This window comes from Megascapheus bottae, chromosome 4, assembly GCF_031878675.1.
Source record: "Megascapheus bottae isolate mThoBot1 chromosome 4, mThoBot2.hap1, whole genome shotgun sequence".
Lineage (NCBI taxonomy): Eukaryota > Metazoa > Chordata > Mammalia > Rodentia > Geomyidae > Megascapheus > Megascapheus bottae.
In genome coordinates, this window is record NC_143512.1 from 35,517,026 (window position 1) to 35,541,987 (window position 24,962).

The following is a 24,962-nucleotide window of genomic DNA, read 5'->3' on the forward strand; positions in this document are numbered from 1 at the left end:
GCGGTACTTCCGGCTTTTTCTGTGTATGTAATAGTGAGGAAATGAACCCAGGGCTTTGTACATGATAAGCAAGCACTCTAATGCTAGTCCACATTTCCAGTCCCTTTATCCCCTATATATTCTTTTTTTTTTTTTTTTTGCTAGTCCTGGGCTTGAGCTCAGGGTTTGAGCACTGTCCTTGGACTTTCTCAAGGCTAGCACTCTACCACTTGAGCCTCAGCACCACTTCCAGCTTTTTGCTATGTATGTGGGGTACCGAGGAATCGAACCCGGGTCTTCGTGCATGCTAAGCAAGCACTCTACCACTAGGCTAAAACTCCCGGCCCCTATATATTCTTTTAAAGTTCAGAGTTCAGTGTTAAGATGCTCTGGAAGGAAAACAACTCCATTTCCTGGGAATTGCATTCCTTAGTAAGTACTACGTAAATCATATTATTCCAAAATGAAAGGACTTCCAGGATATATAAACAAAAGCCATATTAGGTATGACTGTTGTTCTTAATGTACTACGTTATTTCTCATCTCTTTTTTTGTCCCTTGGTTATCTCATATTGCTACAGTATCTTACTTTGTTATCTGGTATATTGTATATATGTTTATTTGTTTATTTTAAATAGGATAGGGAAGGGGGAAAACAAGATGAGGGGCAAGGGTGGGGGGAGAAAAATGGGGACCAAGACATGAGAAAGGGTATCAATGTTTGTGAAGTAATGCACCTGGCGAATATAATGTAACCCTTCTATTAATTACAATAAAAATTAATTTAAAAAAGAATGAAATTCAAATAAAGAAGTTTGTTGCTTAACCCATTGTATTTCCTGTGCTTAATTTCTTAATAAATATTGGCTGACTTTCTGAACAAATATAAATCATATTAGTCCATTACAGAAAATTACAGGAGTGTGTAAGAGGGTATACAGCAGCAAGAGACCAAGGAGACTACAAATGAGCTCTTCCTTGGGTATGTTTGGGTAAAAAAAGGCCCAGCTACTTACAAAAAAGTGAAAGTACAAGTTAAATGTCAAAACTAACCATACCTCCTATTCACCTTTGAAATTGACTTTCACTTTTTACTTCTAAAATTGACCAAATATTCACAAATTTATTGCCTCTACTTGTATGGGATTTTCTTTATTCTTTCTACCTGTCTGAAGTCCTGTACTTCCTTTTCTGTAAATTAAGTACAGCTTCTGGTTAGCATCTGATAGAATCTGAGACAAGATAACATATTGTACTCTTTTGACCTTTTCTGTATTCTGTACTTTAATTGGTTGCCCATTCTATATCTTCCCTACAGGTGAGTGGAACAAAGCAACCAGAAAATACAATAAGTGGCAAGTCAAGTCATAGAACATTGAAAAGGTCAAAACTGTATACTAGAACCTTATGATTCAAAAACTGTATGAGACATAATTCTACCACTACATTCTTATGGCAAAGACTTTAATGAAACAGAAAATGGCTTGACATAAATCTGTTCCTGTGATAGTCATTGTTCTAAAAACTGGAAACATCATTTAACACATTCCAATTATGATTTCAAAAATGGTATCTTCTGATAGCTCACTGTTACTACATGCATTTAGATCACAAATAGTTAGCAAAGCAAGTTGTTTAACAATATTCTTTAAGTGTTACACAAAGGTCACCAATGGTACTCAATAGATTTACATCTGTAAAGATCTCAACAGACATCCTAAGCACACCAAGTTAAAGAATTATTTTCATAATATATGCATGTTATGTATGTGTATATACCTACTAGATATATGCATATATACATACATATATATTTGTTTCCCAGATGACCCAGTATCATACAGCCCAATTTAAGTGCTCTTTTATTTGTTGTGTTTCTGGACAAAAAAAAAAAAAGAATTATTTTCATTATGCAGCACTAACCAGGTGCATAAACAAAAGCCATTTGCTATCGCTATTTTTAAAGAAGTGCCAGACTAATGAACATTTTTCTTGTGACTTTTACAAAACTATTTTCAGTATCTTAAACAAAAAGCAAAAAAAACAGGTACAACACAGATATAAAGGCCCTAAATATAAAGTTGTAGACATTGATGTCACAAACAAATTTGGCCTCTGGTTCTTAGATTTTTAACAAAAAAAAGAGAGGCAGTTTTAATCAGAACTACCAGTCATATTTTGAGTGTCCATTTCTGAAACGAACACTGAGATGCACAGATAAAGAAGTTCAATGGGAAAAGTTAGAGGGAGAATGAAGGATCTACTCTAAAAGAATTATAAGAAATGAATTTGCAGGAATGTAGACCTTGTTCATAGAGACTAAGTTCAGTGCTCAAGAACTGTGACAAAATAATAGATTTGTTTTTGAAAGAAGTCATATTTATCAATTTTAGTTTTCAGTAATAGCTTCCATATAAAGGCTGATAAAATGTACTTATAATCCTCTCTATCAAATGTTTAAAATTCCTTTTGGCTGCTACTTCATTTTTTAATGTATTGATTGGATTAACGTCTGAAGGAAAATTCTAAAACTAGAGAGGGACATAAGAAATTTCCCAAGACTTTTTCTGACAGCAGCATAGAATTCCATTGTGTACAAATGCCACATCTTGTTGATCACTCATCAACTGAGGGACATCTAGGTTGGTTCCATATCTTTGCTATGGTGAATAATGCTGCAATGAACATTGTTGTGCTAGTGGATTTAGTATGCCCTAGATTCTGGATGGTTGAGTAAATGCCAAGTGGTGGAATTGCTGGCTGTTAGGGGAACTCTATGTTTAGCCATACTGCTTTCCATAGTGGTTGAATGAGTTTGCACTCCCACCAGCAGTGTACTAGTGATCCCTCCTGGCCACATCCCCTCCAGCATTTGTTGTTATTAGTTTTCCTGATCCTGGCCATTCTAACTGGAGTGAGGTGGAATCTTAGAGTTGTTTTGATTTGCATTTCTTTTATGACCAGAGATGTTGAGCGTTTCTTCATGTGTCTATAGGCCATTTTTGTTTCTTCTTCAGAGAAGACTCTCTTTAAGTCTTTGGCCCATTTTTTAATGGGAGGGTTGTTACTTTGGAGATGAGTTTGGGAGTGATTCAATTTTTTGAGCTGTTGATATGTTTTAGATATGAGTCCTTTGTCCTCTGTATGGATGGTGAAGATCTTCTCCCACTCTGTAGGCTTCCTAATTAATTTACTAGCTATGTCCTTTGCCATACAAAAGCTCTGCAGTTTAATGCAGTCCCACTTATCTAGCCTTTCTCTGATTTGTTGTGATTCTTGGTTCTTATTTAGAAAGTTTCGACCTGTGCCAAGGAGGCCTAGTGTATCTCCTATTCCTTCTTGTAAAGTTTTCAGTGTGTCAGCTTTTACATCCAGGTCTTTGATCCATTTGGAGTTAATTCTAGTGCAGGGTGACAAAGAAGGATCCAACTTTAGTTTTCTGCAGGTGCTTAAACGACATCGACCCATTCGTTAGGAAATTGAAAGACAGAAAAAATCATATTAAGTGAAGTAAGCCAGGAACTTAGGCTCAATGGTTTCCCTCATTTGTCATAATCAGTAGAAACCTTGGGCTCGACTAGCAGAGATTTGCAATAGAGCAAAATCTTGATATATAAGGCCATATAGTATGAAGCTAATTGAAAGGACCTCCAGGATACTGAAACAAAAGCCATATAATGAATGATTGTTGTCCTTAATGTACTATGTTATCTCTCATCTCTTTTGCTATCCCTTAGTTATCTCATATTGTTACAGTATCTCACTTTGTTATCTGATATATTGGATATATTTGTATTTGGTTATTTGAAATTGGGTAGGGAAGAGGGGAAAACCAAGTTGGGGGGTGGGAGGGAAGGAAATGGTATCAATGTATGTGAATTAATGCACCTTCCATCTGGCAAATATCATGTAACCCTTTTATTAATTACAATAAAAATATTTTAAAAAAAGAAATTTCCCAAGACTATCTTCTTATTTGAATTCATGGATGTGTACTTCAAAAAAATTCCTGGAAATGATTGGTTTATTTTTCTTAAGAACACTGTTTCATAAAGTTGATATATTATATGTATTTAACTTTTGCTTTAATTTTCTCAGAGTACAAATTCTGTCTTTTTTTTTGCCAGTCCTGGGTTTGGGCTCAGGGCCTATACACTGTCCCTGGATTTTCTCAAGGCTAGGGCTCTACCACTTGAGCCATCGCACCACTTCTGGCTTTTTGCTACGTATGTGGTACCGAGGAATCAAACCCAGGTCTTCGTGCATGCTAGGCAAGCACTCTACCCCTAGGCCAAACTCCTGGCACCCTTTTTATTTTTCTTAAGAAAATGTTTTCTTTATTCAAGGTATCACTCCCTCAAAATGATAACAGGTCTTTCAGCTAGTTTTCTTCCATTCATGCACATACAAATTTAGGTAGCCTTATGAACCAATGTCTGCCTTTATAGAGAAAATGGCTATGAGTAAATACCTAAATTAAAATTCCTAGATATTTTTATGTGAAACATTATAGAGATTGAAAGATAAAATAAATATTATCAGTGGTAGGTAACATTATAGTGGTTACAGGAATGATGGCCATTGATCAATGACTATTCAATTATATTGACATAGGAAAAAAATCTGCTGTTCTTGAGATTTGTTTATATAAAGAAGATTCATGGAAACTTAAATCAATGCTCATAATTGATGTTTGGTGTGGTTTTGGGGGGAAGATGGTGACATATTTAAAAAATTGAACGTGTGTGCATATTTTCCCATTCTTTAGAAAATATTTTTGAATACATATTTGTTGATTTCTGGGAAAGTTTCTTAAAGTTTTGGAATTTTCAACAGCATATGGAATTTATTTAAGCTCAAATAATACTATACAATAAAAGGCCAGGCATATGATTTATTTCTTTAGTCCAGGCACTTAGAATTGGTGCAGGAAAACACAAATTAGAGGCCAGACTATGCAGTGCTACAAAGAAAGACCCAGATGCAAAAGAAAAAAAAAGGAAGAGAGGAAAGAAGGATGGAAGGAAGGAAGGAAGGAATGAAAGAAGGAAGGAAATAAAAATTTAAAAGAGGGGCCGGGAGTTTGGCCTAGTGGTTAAAGTGTTTGCCTAGCATGCATGAAGACCCGGGTTCGATTCCTCGGTACCACATACATAGCAAAAAGCCGGAAGTGGTGCTGAGGCTCAAGTGGTAGAGCTCTAGCCTTGAGAAAGTCCAAGGATAGTGCTCAGGCCCTGAGCTCAAGCCCAGGACTGGCAAAAAATAAATAAATAATAAATAAAAACTCTTTAAAAAAATTTAAAAGAAAGGAAAAGAGAAATATCATAGTGGAAGATGACAGAGGTTCAGGTTGAGTCTATCTGAGCTCGTGCCAAGATACCAGTTTTAGCATTCTAGCAAAAATGTTATTACTAAACAGCCACACAAAAGGGCCCTGAATAGCAACAACAATCTTCAGCAGAAAGAACAGCACTGGAATAATATCAATGCCAAACTTCAAACTCTACTAAAAAGCTGTAGTAATAAAAATAGGGTAATACTGGCACAAGAACAAGCCTGAGGACCAATGGAATAGAACTGAAGACCCAGAAATTAACCCACAGACCTATGTCCACCTAGTCTTTGATAAGGGAGCAAAAGAAATAGGACCGAAGAAAGACAGCCTCTTCAGCTAATGATGCTAGCAGAATTGGTTAAACATCTGTAGAAACATTTAGGTGGATTCTTATATGTCACCCTGCATTATAATTAATTCCAAATGGATCAAAGACCTTGAGGTAAAAGCAAATACCCTAAAAATTTTACAGGAAGGAATAGGAGATACACTAGGGCTCCTTGGAACAGGTGGAAATAATAATAATAATATTATTAATATATTATTTAATAATTTAATTATTTAATATATAATAATAATATTAATAAAGGCCTAGAAATACAACAATTTAAAGAAAGTTAGGACAAATGGGACTGCATTAAACTGCAGAATTTATGCATGGCAAAGGAGATACATAGAAAGTTAAGTAGAAAGCCCACAGAGTGGGAGATCTTCATTAGCCATACAACAGGCATCTAAAATATATCTACCCCTGAAAAAAATGAGTCTCTCAAAGACAAATCCTCAAAGAAACAACAATCTCATTAAAGGTGGGCTAAAGACTTAAAGAGAGACTACTCTGAAGAGGAAATAAAAATGACCAGTAGACTTATGAAGAAATGTTCCATATCTCTGGCCATAAAAGTACATTACTTCTTGAAAAATGATACCCCTTCTTATGTTTTCTCATCATTTTCCACTTCCCAACCCTTCCTGATCATCTTGTTTCCCCACCCTCTTCCCCTCCCTATTCCAAATAAACAAACATATACACTCTACCAGTCACCAAAGTTAGATACAGTAACAACATGAGATATACCATAAGGGAAAAGAAAAGAGAAAGAAATAACTTCACATTGTTCATTAAGAATAACAATCACAAAGATTTGCGTTTCTTTTATGCCCTTTCCCAACTTATTATGTTCTTCAGCCACAGCCAGCTCTCCCCAAGCTGAAAACTAGAGTATTTTTGTTTTTTCTTCTTGAAAGATTGTACTCCTGCTCATATGAACCATTACATATTTCATTCATTACATATTCCTTTCTGTGTGATGAGGGTACTGGCTGGAATCAGAGACTCAATTTAGTGTCTGTATTCTTGCTCAACGTTTGTGCTTATGTCTGGCCCTCTTATCATACATGCCCAATTTCTGTCCATTTTCTATTCTGATTAATTGGAGATCAATTGTAGTAGACTTTTCATTATGATCTCAGCTTCCTGAGAAGCTAGGATCACAGGCATGGGCTGGCAGTGCCCAGCAGATATCATCTTAAATGTCACCCCTCTTTGTAATATTTTTGTTAGAAAATTGCACCTAAGTAAGATTTTTATACTTGCCGACATCTTTTCACCTCTTCTTTTCATTTTGTTGGTGTTATTATGATAATTAAAAGTATATGCTTAAAAATGTTTTTCACTGACTAGGATATAAAATTAATGGCAACAGACTTTCATTATATCTCATTTGCATAATATTCTAACTGCAAATAAATAGTAAATCCTTAAAAGTCTGTTGACTGCTAAGAAAAATGAGATACTGAAACAATGTTAATTTGCTTCCATAAACTCCTCAGGTAATAAATAGAAGTTAGTTTTCTGAGGAATTATTAAACTTTACTCTCAGTGCCTGACTATACTGAGACTCCACTAAGAAATATTTATCCAGATTTTTCTCAGATGTCTCACCCTAGGGAGATTCTAATTGACATGTTCCAACAACTTTATAGACTGTCAAAAAGCATAAAATTATTTTCAATTTGATGAGTGTTTTTTTTCAAGTTCAGTAATAATATACAAAAAAAATCCATGGTTCAGTGGCTTTCTTGTTTCTTCTTCACTACTGCTACCTTTAAATTGTCCTGGGGCTACTGAGAATAGTGTAGGAAATTGAAATTGCCAAGGAGCAGAACAATTCCCACCTTGGTTACTGTGGAAATGGCAGTATATAGATACTCTGCTCCAATTCTTGCCCAGTGGGATTCATCCAGGGATTGAGTCTGGCCGAGCAGCAGTGAACCAGGAGACACGAGGGGGCTTCCCAGTGTCCCATTCTAATCCTTAATTTTGCTGGCATCCTAGTTTAACATTGCATGACACACCTTGTCATTCCACCAGACTGCAAGTCCCTTACTTTCTGATAATTTGTTCCATTTCACTCTGAAGTCTGAACAGAATGTCATCTAAGGCTTTCAATTTTAGGTCATCAAAATCATGGCTTTATATATGTGTTCAAATAACCATCTTAGATATTCATTGACTTTGGTAAATCAGTCTCATCTCTAGCTAAATCCTTCAAGATAAGGCTTTGCAGTTGTTGGAAAACAGCACGGTATGCACATTAAATTAATGCTGCAAATTTCATACTTTAACATGTCTTTGGCACCATACCTAGATGGACTCAGATGCTTAGATTGCTGGCTGTGAAAACTTTCTTTTGAAGGTATACTTTTGCTCTTAAAAAGAATAAATTTTTATCTCTGAATCTCAGCTGGGAATCTGCCCACAAATTCTTCAGGTAGATCAAGAATCTTGTCTGGACCCTGTGGTCCAAATCCCCACCAGTGACTATATAAGATTAAAGATTTTGTGTATTTTGTTTTAGCCTAGAGCCAGAACAGAATTATAGAAAACAAATCTTCTACTTTGTGAATTTTTCTATAATGCCTATTTTAAGTAATTTCTCCTACGTTTTCTCACGTTTTCATTTTTTACAATTTTTTCCTTAGCTCTTTATTGTGAACATGTTTTGTTCCTTCCTTCAGGGGTTATTGCAGAACTTTCTTTTTTCCATCCACGAGAAACAAAGGTTTATTAGGACTCCAGTAAAAAGAGACAGAGGGGGCACCTCTCCAGCCAAAAGGGCACAGAAATAAACAGACAGGGTTAAGAGTGGGTTTTATTTGGGTCTTTGGTTAGGATGTTTTTGGGGGCTATTTCCTGTTTTGTGAAACCTATTGATTGTTAAATTTTTCTGCATGCAGGAATGGCTTGAGCTCTTCATTGATTTTTACATCCAAGTTACTATATGGCTCATTTCTTGGTCTTGACTCACTTCCTCATTCTGCCTCGATCTTGGTATTTCTCTATCCACAGTGTGGTATTTCTCTGTCTGCTGTGTCAGTTTAAATGGAGCCCTCCTTCTCAACTCTTCTACCAGAGCAAGGACACCAAAATTCTTGTTCTAGCAGCAGGTTATGAGTAGTCACTGGGGACATGATGGGATATAATTGAATATCTGAAGGAACTTGAACAAATGGAGAACGAGGAGGCTAAAGGACTCTAGAGATCATGTGATAGAAGTTGGAAACTGCATTGTAGTATCATTTTTATCTTTATAGACTGCAGTGTGTTGGATCAATAGAGATCTATCTCCCCTGGGCTCACAGCACTAGCTGGATGTCAGTGAATCTGCAGACAGAAATGCTGGGACAGCCCTGGAGATATGAATCCTGGGGGAAATAAATAAAATAACTGTTGCTGGGCAGTCTGATAACTATATATTTGTATCTATCTATCTATCTATCTATCTATCTATCTATCTATCTATCTATCTATCTCTATGTATTTAACTATATCTATCAGGAATAGTATTTCTAATGATATGATTAATTCTGACATATGTGTATCAGCATATTTACACTATCTATCATGATTTTCATTAGACCTACAGTAGTTTTGTTAAACTTTTTAATCTTTTTTAATTAATATTATAATCTGGGTGATATACAGAGAGGTTACAGTTACATTCATCAGGTAGTAGGTACATTACTTTGTAAAAATTTCATTAAACTTCCCAAGGAAATACACAACACTCCAAAACATGCATCTTAAGATTGTAACGCATGGTATTTGAAGATTTAATGAGAGAAATGAACTAACAAACACATTTAAAATAGATTACAGGTGGAGAGTGATGTTTTGAGAAGTCCTTAAAAAGTAGAAAAATTTCTGCTATGAAATTGAAATATATCTCATACATGTCTGCATACATAGACAAGGGGCTATTTTGTCTAACTGAATGAATTAAAAGTATAAAAATGAGCCTTAGTGTGTGTAGGGTCGAATGCCTGCATGGGGAAAATTAAAGATATTTATATTATCATGAGGTAGCACTATTCTTTTTGCACATTTCCTGTGACAATAACTAGAATGGTCCTGTGAATTATTTTCTTCTATAATTAGGAAATTGATGGTTATTCCTACATAGGATGGATTATCGAATAATGATAATACAAATAGAAGGCTATCATATCAGTAGTAATAACTTTTCTGGGATATTAAATGGAACAAAGAACACACTAATTGTCCCAAATTTTTAAAAAAGCATCTGGAAATTCTTATTTTTTGTATTTTGGGGAGGTTTCTGTACAAAACCTGTTTATGTTTTCTACACTATGTGTAGAAGCTCCTGGAAGGGGTTTCGATGACCACATGGAGAGTCTCATATATCCTTTAAACTCTGCCCAACAATCCCCCAAGGATGACTGTGCAAATAAGCAGCACCAGCATTAAAAAACTGCCCAGGGCCATGCAGTTCCAAAAGCAGACTGTGAGCAAACAAAAAGTTATTATATAAAACTCTAAAGTTTTGCAGCTATTTGACACACATCAATGGGTAAGTACAACAAATGGATATTGTACCTCTAAACATTTTCTGTATTAAATGTTAAACAAGATTGAATGGGAAGCTCATAAAAATGCATAGGCTAGACACTCCTAGCACACACTTTGTATTAGAGTAAATCCTACATGTCTCCAAATATAGTGATATATTTTGATATAGTAGTAACTCAATGAATATTTGCATCCAAAATCAGAGTACATTTCAGAAAAAATATACCCTTGATTCAAAATCATACATGAAGGAGTCTTCAATGATTCCACTTGTTACAAGTCCAAGCAGCAGTAAATTTACATGACAGGAAAAGAGTAATTACTATGCCAAGAAGAGAATGTAATGAAAGCTAGAGAAAGATTTACTGATCCCATTCTTGTTCCACAGGATAGTATAGAAGTCTTCATTGCATGTCAGTAAATTTTTGGCTGCATATTTATATACATGTTACATGAGAAAATGTTGAAAATTTACAAGATGACATCACAAAAAAGGAAAGGCATTCTTAAATTATATGAAATACAATACTTAATACAAGAATTCTAGTGAAGTATTATTAGTGAAATAATAAACAGAAAGAAGAGGATAGCAAATAGAAGAGAATCAACAAATATATGTACACATATATGGAACTTCAGTGTAGAACAAAATAGTTTTTCTATGGTCAGGTAAAATGTGCCTTTCCCCATTAATGGTGAATTTTGATGTGTGTGCCTGGTGTGTGTGTGTGTGTGTGTGTGTGTGTGTGTGTGTGTGTGTGTGTGTGTCTGTGTGTGTGTACTACTTCTTGAGCCCTAGGTGCTATCCCTAAGGGTTTTACTCAAGGCTAGTGATCTAGCATTTTAACCCACAATTCTACTTCCAGTGACTTAGTTTGTTAACTGGAGATAAACAACTCATGGCAATGGATGCACAGCTATCTTAAGCATTTGCCGATTTTGAATGTATAGTCATGTGTCCAAAAATACGTTTAAGTGATTACTGGTCTTCTCCATTGTTTGCACTTGATTTAGTTATCTTTAAGTAGTTGCACAACTGTGTTGCCATTTAACAAAGTGGTTCATGAATACAATGTATCTAATTGTTAATGTTTTGAGTAATATCCATTCAAATTTCTGTAGTGGCTTGACTGATTACTATTCTGATCAAAAGTATAATAAGGGGTCTGTGACACATTTTGATAATTATGATAGTTCATAATGCTAATTGCATATCATAGACAAAAATTCTTGATTTAGTTTGCAAAATGCCTTCAAGGGCACTGCAATGAGAATTGAAAGATACTTATTCCCCTCTCTATTTATTCACAAAATACAGGCATGATCACTTGAAAATATAAATAAAAAAATAAATCACTCAGCAGTCAAACATTATAGAAATAGCATCTTAAAACATAAAAATGTAAACAAAATGTACAACAAATGTGTAGCATACCAATGATAGATGAATTACACAGAGCCAATCCACAAAGGTCAGTCTTATGAGGTCATGATTGACAGCCAAGTTGGCTAGGCTCTGATGAAGGAAGTTGCAGCACTGATACTGCTTGATGAACTCTTGGGAGGATGCAGTAGTGATTAGTGAGGTTCCACGCGGTTAATTCATTTGAGGAATAAATTGGCTGAAAATTGAAATATAATACAAAAGATGAATGATTTTTTTATGTCAGAAACTTTTGATATAATTTTCATGATACTTCACCCACTAGCATCTTCTCCTTACATTTCCTTGCTATTCTGAATGCAATCTTTCTTTATTCCCCAAGTACCAGGTACAGAAAAGTATCATATTAATTAAATAAGTAATTCTGAAGACTAGAGTACATAGTGTAAATATATTTTATCTTTTCCCACCTTCTGGTGAGCTACATTATTGTATTCTGATACATAATCAAATAAACTCTAGAACTTTCACAGTCTATTTGCACAAATGAATGCTATAAAGTAGGGTAATTTCAAATCAGATAAAGGGAGAAACAAGATGAAGGAGGGAAATGGGGATCAAGACATGAGAAAGGGTATAAATGTATGTAAAGTAATATACCTTCTATCTGGTGAATATAATGTGACCCTTCTATTAATTACAATAAACATATATAAAAAAGACAAAGAAAAAAATATGGTTCTTAAAGGATATTTTAAATATACAAGTCTCGTGATGACAACAGTCCACTCTTGTTTTTGTGTACTTTACCTAAATTTTCTCTCTACCTCCTAACCTAAATGCTCTCTTACATTTCATTTGTTTTCATTTATACATCTTAAACCAAATCCATATATGTAACACTTACCCAGGTACCCTTATAAACCTGGGTTTACTACTGTGTATCAGGAGCATCCTGGTTACTTAGGAAGATGATCTGAAAGAACAAAGTTCCAAGCCAGCCCCTGAAGAAAAGTCTTCAAGACTCTATCACCAAAATGAAAAATGCTGTACTGAAATAATGATTCAATTGGTCAAATAACAGTCATGAGCAAGAAACAGTCCAGTGAGAACAAAAGGTCCTGAGCTCAAAATTCAATATTGGGCATACATAAATAAGAAAATAAATAATAAATCTGGTCTACAGTTTCCTTTTCTATATTACCTAAAATGTCTAGAAGAAATATTTATAAATGTAAAAAATTCAATAATTAAAATATAAACAACATATAAAATCTGAACTTATACCATGAAATACACTTAAAATATAAGAAAATGAGCTAAGGTATTGATGGTTTCTTTAAAGTAAAGAAACAAATGAACCACATTTTGTATAAATTTTAAAAGGATTAAAATCCTTAAGAATGCATACCGTTTAAAACAAGTTTAAAAAAATCTTGGGATCTCCTAGAAATGAATTATGGAGTCCTCCTTCATTTTGCAGTCAGCCAGAGAGCCATTTCATTTTTATAGTTTTCTCCCTCAAGGTGGTAAAGCTCAAAGAGCACCTTATAATTCAATTATATTATAAGAACACCTAAGAATTTTAATTTCATCAGGTAAAGGAGTCTGATCCTTGAATTTGTATGAGACATTCTTGAATAAATATACATTTAAACTATGATCCATACATTTCTCTTGAACACATAATCCTTTCTTTAGAGCATCTTAAATAATATAGAAAGCAAACTGATTTACTGCCTTATTTCAAACTCTTTCTCAGGAATTTATATTTCAACACACAAAAATATGTTGCCCATCATACAATAGATAGCCTCATCTGAAAGATGCTAAGAAACCTGAACTCTTTGTCTGTTTATGATTTCCTAAGTTAAGACTATTTCAACTGCCTTAGTCTAGAAATCAATACAAAATTAAAATAATAGAGTGTCAGTAGTCCAAAAATTAAGAGAACTATATATTTTTCTATTTTGTTGTCCTTTAGACAAAGAATAAAATCCTTAGTGCAGTACAAATTTAAATGAAGCTAACAAACAAAAGTTGAATAATTTTCTTTTGTTTTAAGTTGCTTCACACAGCAATGCTCCAAAAAGATCCTCTCAGAGTAAATTAAGAATAAGTATAAGGAAAACCCTAATAATTTGGACTTGCAGATCTTTAAAACACACTTTACAACGTATACTGTAAGAATTAGTTTCCTGAAGATATTCATCTATGTTTAAACATGCTATCTTATAAAAATCTTAGACAGTGAATTAAAAATCTTTCAGAAGACAGGCATAGTGGCTCATGCCCGTAATCTTAGTTACTCAGGAGGCTGAGATCTGAGGATCCTGGTTCAAGAAGTCACTGAGACTCTTATCTCCAGTTATCCACTAGAAAACCAAAAGTGGCACTGTGGCTAAAGGGGTAGCCTTGAGCTGAAGATCACAGAGACAATGAATGCCCAGACTCAGAATTCGATTTCCACAGCAGATAAAAATAAAATCTTTCAGACTGCATCAAGTTAATGAGTTCCATTTGGTATTTTCACACATGTACCCATGTACATGTATTTAGAATACATTCACCACATGACCCTATCTATGTCTCACCCCTCTGTCTGGTTTCCAATTCCATAACTTCATTTTTACATTCATGTCCTTTTGGAAAACAAATTTTGATTTCATATTTGAGTGACAACATGATAATTGTCTTTCTTAGGATCAGATTGGATCATTAGCAATTCTTTGATATAAAAAATGAATACATCAGGCTGGGAGTTTGGTCTCCTGGTAGAATAATTTCCTAGAGTGCACGAAGACATGGTTTCAATTCATACATAGAAAAAACCAGAGGTGGTGCTTTGGAACAAGTGGTAGAGCTCTAGCCTTGAGAATGCCCAAGGATAATGCTCAGGCTTTGAGTTCAGGCCAGGATTGGCAAAATAAATAAACAAATATAAATAAGTATGTTTGTTGACATACTAATTTTCTTATTTATTTCCTATAGCAAATAAAATTATAAAGATTATATTTCCAATAATCAGTATATGTGTGCTTGACAATTTGGGCATTACATCAGTTTTCTGTAAAATAAAATCTATATACAATCCAATATATAAATCACTGATAATTTAACATATTGAAGTAACATTTATTTCCTTTCAAACACAAGATATTAACACAATATATTTGGCATACATAAAACAATGCAAATGATTTCTTTGCCTACAACAATTAATTTAGTCATTTTGTATACAAGGTATATGAGACTTGGAGATATAAAATACTAAATGTAATAATAATCCTTTGTATTGAACATTTATAGAATGCTTTCTATTTACTTCACATTTAATTTTATAATTTACTCTAAGTACTCTCTTAAGACATAATTAAAGTTAGTGGGGTTTTTTTCCACTTCAGGATCTAAGACACCAGATTAGCAATTTTTAAATGTCATGCTATCATTAAAATACATAGGTGACATTGAACCCTGGCAATTTGGCTCCAGATTCTATGCTTTTTTATTATGCCATGAAAATAGTAATGTGGAGATTAATCAAATAGTCCTTCCTTCAGAAGGTTGAACACCCAGTGAGAGAGCCTACACATAAACAATAATGGGAAATTAATGGATGGTTGTGGTAAAAGCTAAATAAGAAATCATAAAATGGAAATATATGTGAATTCCTTGGAAATCTGAGAAATTCTGGGAAATAGATGAATATGTATGCGTTGGCTGGGTTGAGTGCAGTGCTGAGTTAATTGAAGATGTTAATTGAACAGTGAATAAGAAACCCAAAAAGTTCCAAAAGGAAAGTAGGGTGAAATCTAAAAGTTAAACTCTAGGTGAACATGGAAACCTGAATGATAACAAGCTGAGATAAATTTAGGATTACCAGCATTTGACCTCTGATATTAAGGAATATTTGGTATTACCTTTTAAAAAATATTTCCAGTTTTGCCAGGTACGGTGGTCACGCCTGTAATCATAGTTATGAAGAGGCTGAGATCTGAGGATCATGGTTCAAGCCAGTCCAGGAACAAAAGAGCCTGAGACTCTTCTCCAATTAACCTCTAGAAAATGGGAAGTGGGGCTTGGCTCAAGGGTAGGGTGGTAGCTTTCAGCTGAAGAGCTCAGGGACAGTGCCCAGGCTCTGAGTTCAAGCCCTATGACCCACAAAAAAAAATTTACCAGTTTTCATAAAATAATCTATGTGTTTACTCTCTACTATGTTGCTTGCCTAAATGATGTAGAAAAGATAAATAGCATATAATATGTATATTAATTTTTTACTGTATTTGACATTCATTATATTTAATTCAATTTCCTTTAGCAATATACATAATCAATGTATGATCATTTGTAACTTGATTCTTCTCATTGAGAATCAGATTAGGTTTGATAAAGATGTCATCTCTAATTGGTGAGGGCATAATCTACCAAAGGTAACAATGCTCTGAGGCTTTAGCACACTAAGGCAGTACATTTGTAAAACATTTTCCTGAAATGCAAATTAACTTATAGGGAAGTTTTATTGAATATGATCTCCTGCCATAAAATTACTAAAAACTGAAAAGTTTCTAACTTCTCCTGTTATATTTGTAAGAACAAAGCTATAAAAATTAGCAGGCATATAGAGGTAGAAATGTACTTTAAAAGTTAATTAGATTTGTAATCTGTCCTCTGAATTAAACTGCTGCTCTTTACTTCTTCATAACTGCCGGGGCCAACCGGCAGCAAACCAGGGTTCGCAGATTGGGGTTCCTGAAATAGGGGACAAGGACTAGGAAGAAAAAGAAGAGAGACAGACACACCGGGTCCGGGATGTCCGCAGTCCAGGCAAAGACTGCCGAGACTGCCGCGTTTATTTTCCACTCCCCCTTCTTCCCCCCTCCTCTCCCAGGGAACCTCCAGGTGTTACATTCATATGGTAATTCTCAGGTCATTTACATAGAATAGGGCCAGAAAGCAATAAGACAATATACCCATCGTCTGATGCAAGTCAAGGTACAGTTTGATTCCACTCTGGCTCCCAACATGTCCCCCGTTTTTTATTTTAAAAGAAACACAAGTGCAATTTTTACTCTTTTCTATACCCCTAATTTATCCTGTCACATTTTCCAAAAATGACTTTGGTCCCTTGGTCCAACGGGGATTTGATGGGCGGAGATTCAACTTCCGTGACTTCTTCAAGCTGACTCAGGGGCGCCGTCTCCACGCTTGACCAGGGACCTTAAGAAGCCCAGCCTGTTTTATCAAGGGGTTGCAAGGATTAGACACCAGGAACATCAATCTACTCCAAACTAGAAATCATACTTGACATTCAACAACTGCACAAACCATCCTTGGCCACAACAGCGCAGCCTACCTAGCACCCATTTGCAAAGGCTTTTTCTTGATTGTCTGGGGAACTAAATTTCTGCAACCTTAACAATGCTTCAGTTGTCAGATCTAAACAGATTAATAGAGACACAAGCCTCAGATCCACAAACTTTTCCTGAATTTGTGGCTGGTGTCAAAAATAAAAAAATTCGCTCAATTAGGACTTTAAACTACCCACTATCACAGAAGATTGACAAGTTCCTGCCCAGTTATGAAAGGCACGGGCATCAGTAAGGCATGCTTACAAACTATTCTATGACCTCCCGGCTCTGATTAATTTGAATGGCCAAGCACAAATGACTCTAAGATCTGACACCATCTCTGCCATCCAAGCAGAGGCTTTCCTGTCCCAGTAGTGTCTCTCCACACAGGGATAAACATCCCATTGGCATTTCACTTTGTTGGTTGCTGGATTTGAACTCAGGGTCTGGGCGCTGTCTCTCAGCTCTCCAGCTCAAGGCTAGCACCCTGCCACTGTGAGTCCCGAGCTTGGTGCTTGAGTGCTTCCCCCCAGCTTTTCAGCTCAGAGCTAGCACTCTGCCACTTCGAGCTCCAAAGCAACTCTGTCCCAGCATCCTGCTGGCAGATTAGACACCACAGTCTCACAGGGACTTTGCTTTGCCCGGGCAGGCTCAAAACTGTGGCTTTCAGATCAATGAGTCCTACAAAAGGCCACTTTACTCCAATTAGAAGCAACAAGGTGGTCAATTCAGAAATAGTCTCTAAGCATGATCTTACCTGGAACTTGGTGAGGGCCAAACTTACATCTGAATGAGGATCTGCTGTCCTTCTCCATGGGCCTTCTGGAGATTGCTATAAAGTAACTTACAAGAGTAAGCTGAAATAGCAATTAAGCAACCATTTTGGTAGTCCTAATTTTCCTTGTTTCTTTTTTTGAAACAAAGCTTTAGGACAACTTTACTTTTAAATTTTGTTCAGAAATCATTTCTAATTTTCTTTAAAACTTTTACACTTTTTAACTTAAACTCTTAACACTTTGGTCTTTATTTGCATTTGAAAAACCTTTAAGGCTAAAGGAATTCCCTTTGCCTCCAGGCCCTCTAAGGCTCAAGGCACTCCTCTTGCCTTTTAGAAAAAAGGGCTCTTTTGCAGTTTAGATTACTGTCTAGAACTCCAACAACAGTTTAAACTCAAATAACAGTTTTTCCCTAATTCAAGAACTATAGACATCAGTGCACCAAAAGTCTAAGTCTGGACTTAGTTTCCTCTCCTTTTTTAAAATACACCCAATAGCATGGAGATAAACCTTTAAACATTCCTTTAAAATACTAATCACATTATCCACATTTTACCATCAGATTTCTAGTGTCAGTTTGCAAGAAAGGACAGGCAAAATTTCTGACGTTAATGAACAATTTTACATTTAAATTTCTAATACATGTTTCCAAACTTTAACTTAAAGTAATAAATCCCAAATTCCCTAACACCTCTGTGCTGAACAGGATACAATGTTTACAATGTAAACAGCTGTATGTATTGCAATACCAGATTTTTTAAAATGCAGATTTCAGGATCTTTAGAAAAATACTTTTTACCAGTTTTTCTTTAAAACAATGCAATAATACTTTTAAGACATAGGAAACATTCAAGCATAATAATTTTCTTGAAGTTTAGACTTAGATTTACCCAATTGCCTTTGTTTCAAATGAGTTCAACCATTGTTTTATACAGCATGCTGACAATTTAACTTTGAACATGTTCACTCACTCATTCACACACATTCATACTCAAAGATCATAAAGTGCGCAAAATTAATATTGGCCGTTCGTTTTCCAGAAGTTTGTGTCAAGAGAGTTTTGCCAATTTTACTCTTACAGGTGAGAACCAGGTTCAAAACAAAACTTTTTGCAAGGCAACTTAGCTGGAATTTATTTTTCCAGGGCTTGTCACAACTGCAGACATGGGGGAGCGGCCATGCTAGGCCCAGAAATGTTCAAATAAATAACAAGGATGTGTGCTTGAGTACACACAGAAAAACCATAAGGATCCATACTTAGAAATGGTACCAATTTTAAAGACAAAACTGGACAAGAAAAAATATGTAACACGAACAAGACAGAGAAACGGAGACTTTTAAATAATCAGACATTGACATATAACAAGAAAATTGGACTCAATCAGATACACTTAACACAAAAAACATGAGCTCAAATGAATGTTTTCACCAAACAGTTATTTTTAGATTTAGACATGTCTTGCTGGTGGGACTCTCAGGTATGCCTTGTTATCAACAAGAAACTCAGAAGGGGAGGGGGGGTCAAGGCATCCCTTGACCACCCAGGCCTCTGTTTTAGGCCCACAGTGCACCTTTTCAAACAAACAAACAAAAATAAAATAAAATAAAATAAAACGCAGACATACAAGGGGGTCGGCCGACTTCTACTTACCTCTGGAGGCCTTTGCTTTTCACCTGGGCATCTTTTACAAAAAAGGTTATTAAGAAGAGGGCTGGTAAAGACAAAATAATGTCACATATTAAATTGTGTAGAGTCAATAAATATGTTAAAAGGTCCCTACATAATAGTAAAAGGAGGAGAAACACAGCTCATATGAATGTGTGGAACAAGTGGATCAGTAGCAGTCCCGATTGTCATGCACAAATAACTCAGGTCCTTCCCACGTCGCAGGATGCACCACTGGAGGGTTGGGGGTGTAGGCCCAGTGAGTCGCTGCTTGGATGGCCACTGTCACTCTCCACGATCCGAATGCAGCGTTCAGGCAGCCAGCGGGCGTCATTTTCTCCTTGTGAAAAAACACATACATGCCCTCGACCCCAGGTTAGAACAGGATCGGGTCCATGCCAAGCACCAGTTAGGGGATCCTTCCATTTTACTAAGGCAAAAGGACGCTGCGCTCTTTTTTCCCAGAATCGCTGAGCAGCAGATAAATTATTTGAATCCAAATTCAAAAAATTTAAAACAAATAAAGCATGATTAAGTATATTCACAGGGGTAGCGGGATATGACTCTCCTTTCTGTATTTTAGCAATTTGATGTTTTAATAATCCATTAGCTCTCTCCACGATGCCTTGACCTTGAGGATTGTAAGGAATGCCTGTAATATGAGTGATATTATAGGAATGGCAGAAGGATTGAAATGCTCGGCTTGCATAGCCAGGGCCATTATCTGTTTTTATTTGCGAGGGAATCCCCATCTCAGCAAAGCATCGAATGCAGTGAGAGATACAATGTTTAGTGGCTTCCCCAGCAAGGGGGGTGGCCAAGATAAAATTAGAATAAGTATCTACAGTAACATGAACATATTTTAATCGGCCAAATGATGGAACATGTGTGACATCCATCTGCCAAATGTGATTAGAAAGCAGTCCTCGTGGATTTATGCCTAAATGGGGGGCTGGTGAAAAAGGGACACAGTTGGAGCAAGTCTTAACTATTTGTCGTGCTGCTTCTCTAGATAATTTAAACTGTTGGCGCAAGGCTCGACTGTTTTGATGATGGATGGCATGTGACTGCTTAGCAAGTTCAACCTGAGTTAAGTAAACTCTGGTGGCGGAGTCAGTAACTGCATTGCCCTCACTTAAAGGGCCAGGAAGATTAGTGTGAGCTCGAACAAAGCCAAAAAAACAGGGGTGGTTGCGAGAACAAAGCAAAGTTTGTACTTGGCGAAATTGGGTCTGAATATTGGAGTGAGTAGTTCCAATAAAGGGAACAGTTTCTATGACTTGAAGAGCACGAATTACATATTGACTGTCTGAGTATAAGTTAAAGGGCTCGTCTTGTAACAGGACGAGTGCTTGTAAAACAGCCTCTAATTCCACCTCTTGGGCGGAGGAAAAACCCGTAACCCAAGACTGAGTTTTCCCATTAATGGTCAAAGCAGCCTTTCCATTAGAGGATCCATCTGTAAATACCAAAGCAGCAGAAGATAAAGGCGAGGCCTGTACTATGGAAGGAAATAGAAACGTATGACACGCAGCAAATTGGAGAAGTTTGTTAGACGGGTAGTGATGCAAAATTTTCCCCGTATAATTGGCCCAAGCAATGGCCCAAGAATCGCAATGGGCGAATAGCCAATCTTGTTGTTGTAGATTATATGGGACACAGATAAAATGAGGTTCCTGACCTAAATATTTACGGGAATCCACTCGGCACATATGTATCAAATTAGCTACCAATTCGTAGTAGGGGGTCAGCACTTTGCCGGGTGTTGATGGTAGATAAAGCCATAAAAGTGGGCCATCCTGCCACAATACAGCAGTTGGGGAGTGAGAAGTAGCTAAAATATAAACTCCCCATGGTTTAGAATAGTCACAATAGGTCACTTGTTGCTGGGAAATTGCCTTTTCTACAATTTGGATGGCCCTCCTGGCGTCAAGATTTAATTCACGCAAGGATGTAGGGTTGGTATCTCCTTTTAAGAGATCAAAAAGGGGTTTTAACTCTCCTGTGGAGAGCTTTAGATAAGGCCGAAGCCAATTTATATCTCCTAAGAATTGCTGAAAATCATGAAGAGTTCTTAAGTGTGAAGTTTTTAATTGTATTTTTTGGCTTTTAAAATAGTGTGGGCCTAATATATGGCCTAGATATGTAAAAGGGGGGTGTTCCTGAACCTTTTCAGCTGCTATTATAAGGCCAAAGAGGCTCAGATCTTGCTTTAGTTGTCCAAAGGCTTGTCGTACGACGATAGGGTCAGAACAAGCCAACAAGATGTCATCCATATAATGAACAATATAAACAGAAGAAAATTTTTCACGAGTGGAAGAAATGGCTCTAGCTACAAAACTTTGACATAAAGTTGGGCTATTTGCCATGCCCTGTGGGAGCACAAGCCAGTGATATCGCTTCATGGGTTCTTTAAAATTAACAGAGGGGACGCTGAAGGCAAAGCGCTTACAGTCTTGAGGCGCCAGGGGTATAGTATAGAAACAATCCTTCAAATCTATAATAATCTTATAAGTATCCTTTGGGATTGCCATGGGTGAAGGCAAGCCAGGCTGTAGGGCCCCCATCAGTTCCATTGTCGCGTTAACCTTTCTCAAATCCTGTAACAGCCTCCATTTACCTGACTTTTTCTTTATAACAAAAATTGGAGAATTCCATGGAGAGTTAGAAGGGGCCACATGTCCCAAGTCCAGCTGTTCCTGTACCAGCTGCTGAACTGCAATGATCTTTTCTAGAGAAAGAGGCCACTGTTCAACTCATACCGGTTGTTCAGAGAGCCAATTTATGGGATCAGCATGAGGGGGAGGGCAAACGACAGCTCCCGTCAAGGGATACCCTAATCCTTGTCTCGTAGGGTGAGACTGGGGTTGGAGTGGCTCTAGCTCCCCCTGTGTTGCTCGGCCTAGTCCCCTAAAGGGGAGGAGGCCTTGATCAAGTAACTGCTTAGTGACCACAGCACTAGGACTAAACATATACACTCCCATTTTTTCCATGATATCACGACCCCATAAATTAATTGGCAGATGATCCAGGACAAATGGCTGAAAATGACCAGAGTGCCCTTCCTCATCTCTCCAAACAAGGATCGCACTGCTCTGCTGTGGGTCAGTTGCTTGCCCAACCCCCTTAGGGAAGTCATAGAGGTTGTCAGGGGCCATTGGGCTGGCCAATGTTTTTTAGATATCACAGACACATCTGCTCCAGTGTCTAATATTCCTTTAAAGGGCTTTTCTTGTATAAATATAGTCATCTCAGGCCTCTCTTGTTTTATGCTTTGTACCCAATAGATATCAGAAGATCTAAATCCTCTCTGTCCACATGGGGAATTAGCAGTCTCCTTGGGAAGTAAAGGCACAAGTATTAATTGTGCTAATTTTTGACCAGCTGGGATCGATACCACGTGTTTCTTGGCAGAGGCCATAACTTTGATTTCTCCAGTAAAATCCTGGTCAATTTTGCCAGGTGTAATCTGTATCCCTTTAAGGGCTGAGCTACTTCGCCCTAACAGCAATCCAGCCACTCCCGGGGGAAGGGGGCCGAAGACCCCCGTGGGGAGATCTTGTGTCCCCATCTCTGGGGTCAATACTGAGCAGGTGGAGGAACAGAGGTCCAATCCTGCACTTCCTGGGGTGGCACAGAGGAGGCCGGAGACTGATCTTGGGGGGTTGTTAGAAGATGCACTTGTGGCCGAGAAGAGGGAGGGACTGCCCCATGGTTTTGCGGGGCCAGGGGCTGGCCCCTTCTCCAGTTTCCCAAATACGGGCGGCCATTGCGATTTGTTGCTGACTTGCAATCTTTAGCCCAGTGCTTCCCTTTACCACAGCGTGGACATGTGCCAGGTGATTTTTCTCTCTTTTGCCTGGCCTGGCGTGGGCATTTTTTAAATCCTGTAATAGTTTAACAGGAACAGGTTGATGGTATACTTGTTCATCATGATCAACTAAACTAGGGAAGCATCGAGGCCCTGAAATACCTTCCCTCTCTCTAGCAGCCTGAGTCAGGTTTAATTGCGATGCACTGTGCCTGGTTGTAGTGCCTGTTAAAAGGGACTTGTTGCTAGGGCCTTTAGGCTTGCCTAAAGGTTGAGAAAGGGATTGAGGCCGTAAGGCTGCAGCCGGAGGCGGTGGGTGTGAGGGGTAAAGTTTAGAATCAGACACCATAGTGGCCTGAGGGTCATATTTCTTTCCTACTTCTGGGGGGGCTCTCTGCTCTGTCCCCATTTTCGATAGAAGATGTAGCATTTCTTCTAATTTCTTCTCTATCGTAGCCACCCGGCCCTCCAATGACTCATCATAACTTTCCTCCTTGGTATTCAAACCTGAATTCTGATACTCAATATCTACTGGTTGTTGTTCCCTTTTCAAGATCTCACTTAGACTCTCTTGGGCTGCGGCATATGGCTCAGCCTCAGGTTCTTCAGAAGGGTCCTTTAACTCATAAAGTTCCCTTAATTCAAGATTAAGTTCAGCATTTTCATGTAGAGGATCTATGTATTCACTTACTAAATTCCATACAGTAGCAGCCTCTATTGGGGTCTTTTCGGGGCCATATACATCATAATAATCTTGAATTCTTTTTCCTATCCGCTGCCAGGCTTTTTGGAATTCCTCCTCTATAGACCTCGGGCATGCCTCCTCGACAAACTGTAGGAAGCTCTGAAGCACCCCTTTTTCCACCCACGTTCCGTGGGCTTCAAATAGGCCTGTTAAGATCGGTAGAAATAACCCATGGCTATTAGCTTGACCCATAATTTTTACTCCTGACTATACACTCTCTTAAGATCCTCTCTTAATAGTCCTACGATGTGTTACTCACCACAGGGAGGGGTCCTTCACCTTCGTCCCAGATTTTCAGGGTCCCTGTTCGGGCGCCAGATGCCGGGGCCAACCGGCAGCAAACCAGGGTTCGCAGATTGGGGTTCCTGAAATAGGGGACAAGGACTAGGAAGAAAAAGAAGAGAGACAGACACACCGGGTCCGGGATGTCCGCAGTCCAGGCAAAGACTGCTGAGACTGCCGCGTTTATTTTCCACTCCCCCTTCTTCCCCCCTCCTCTCCCAGGGAACCTCCAGGTGTTACATTCATATGGTAATTCTCAGGTCATTTACATAGAATAGGGCCAGAAAGCAATAAGACAATATAGCCATCGTCTGATGCAAGTCAAGGTACAGTTTGATTCCACTCTGGCTCCCAACACATAACTACTTATAAACTTCCATTTCTTTTGTAATTTGTGTGCTTTATGTGTGTGTTAGAAGAGGCAGTAAGTATAAATATAAACCTGAAACTTGGCACTGGCGGTTGTGTCTGTGATGTTAGCTCCTTATAGGTTGAGTTTGGACAACTGTGCTTTTGAGCCAATCTGAGCAGAAAAGTCTCAAAAACCCTATCTCCAAAATAAACAGGAAAAAAAAACTTGATTTGGTGACATGGATTCAATGGTGAAATTGTAGCCAAAAAACAGAGCCAAGTGTAAGGCTCAATATTAACAAATGTATCTCTCATGGAAATTCTGGAGTATGTACTTGTCTGGAGTTAGTCAACATAGTTTTATTTGTTTTTCAAATAGTCATCTTTCGTTTTCTTAAATATCTTTCTTTCC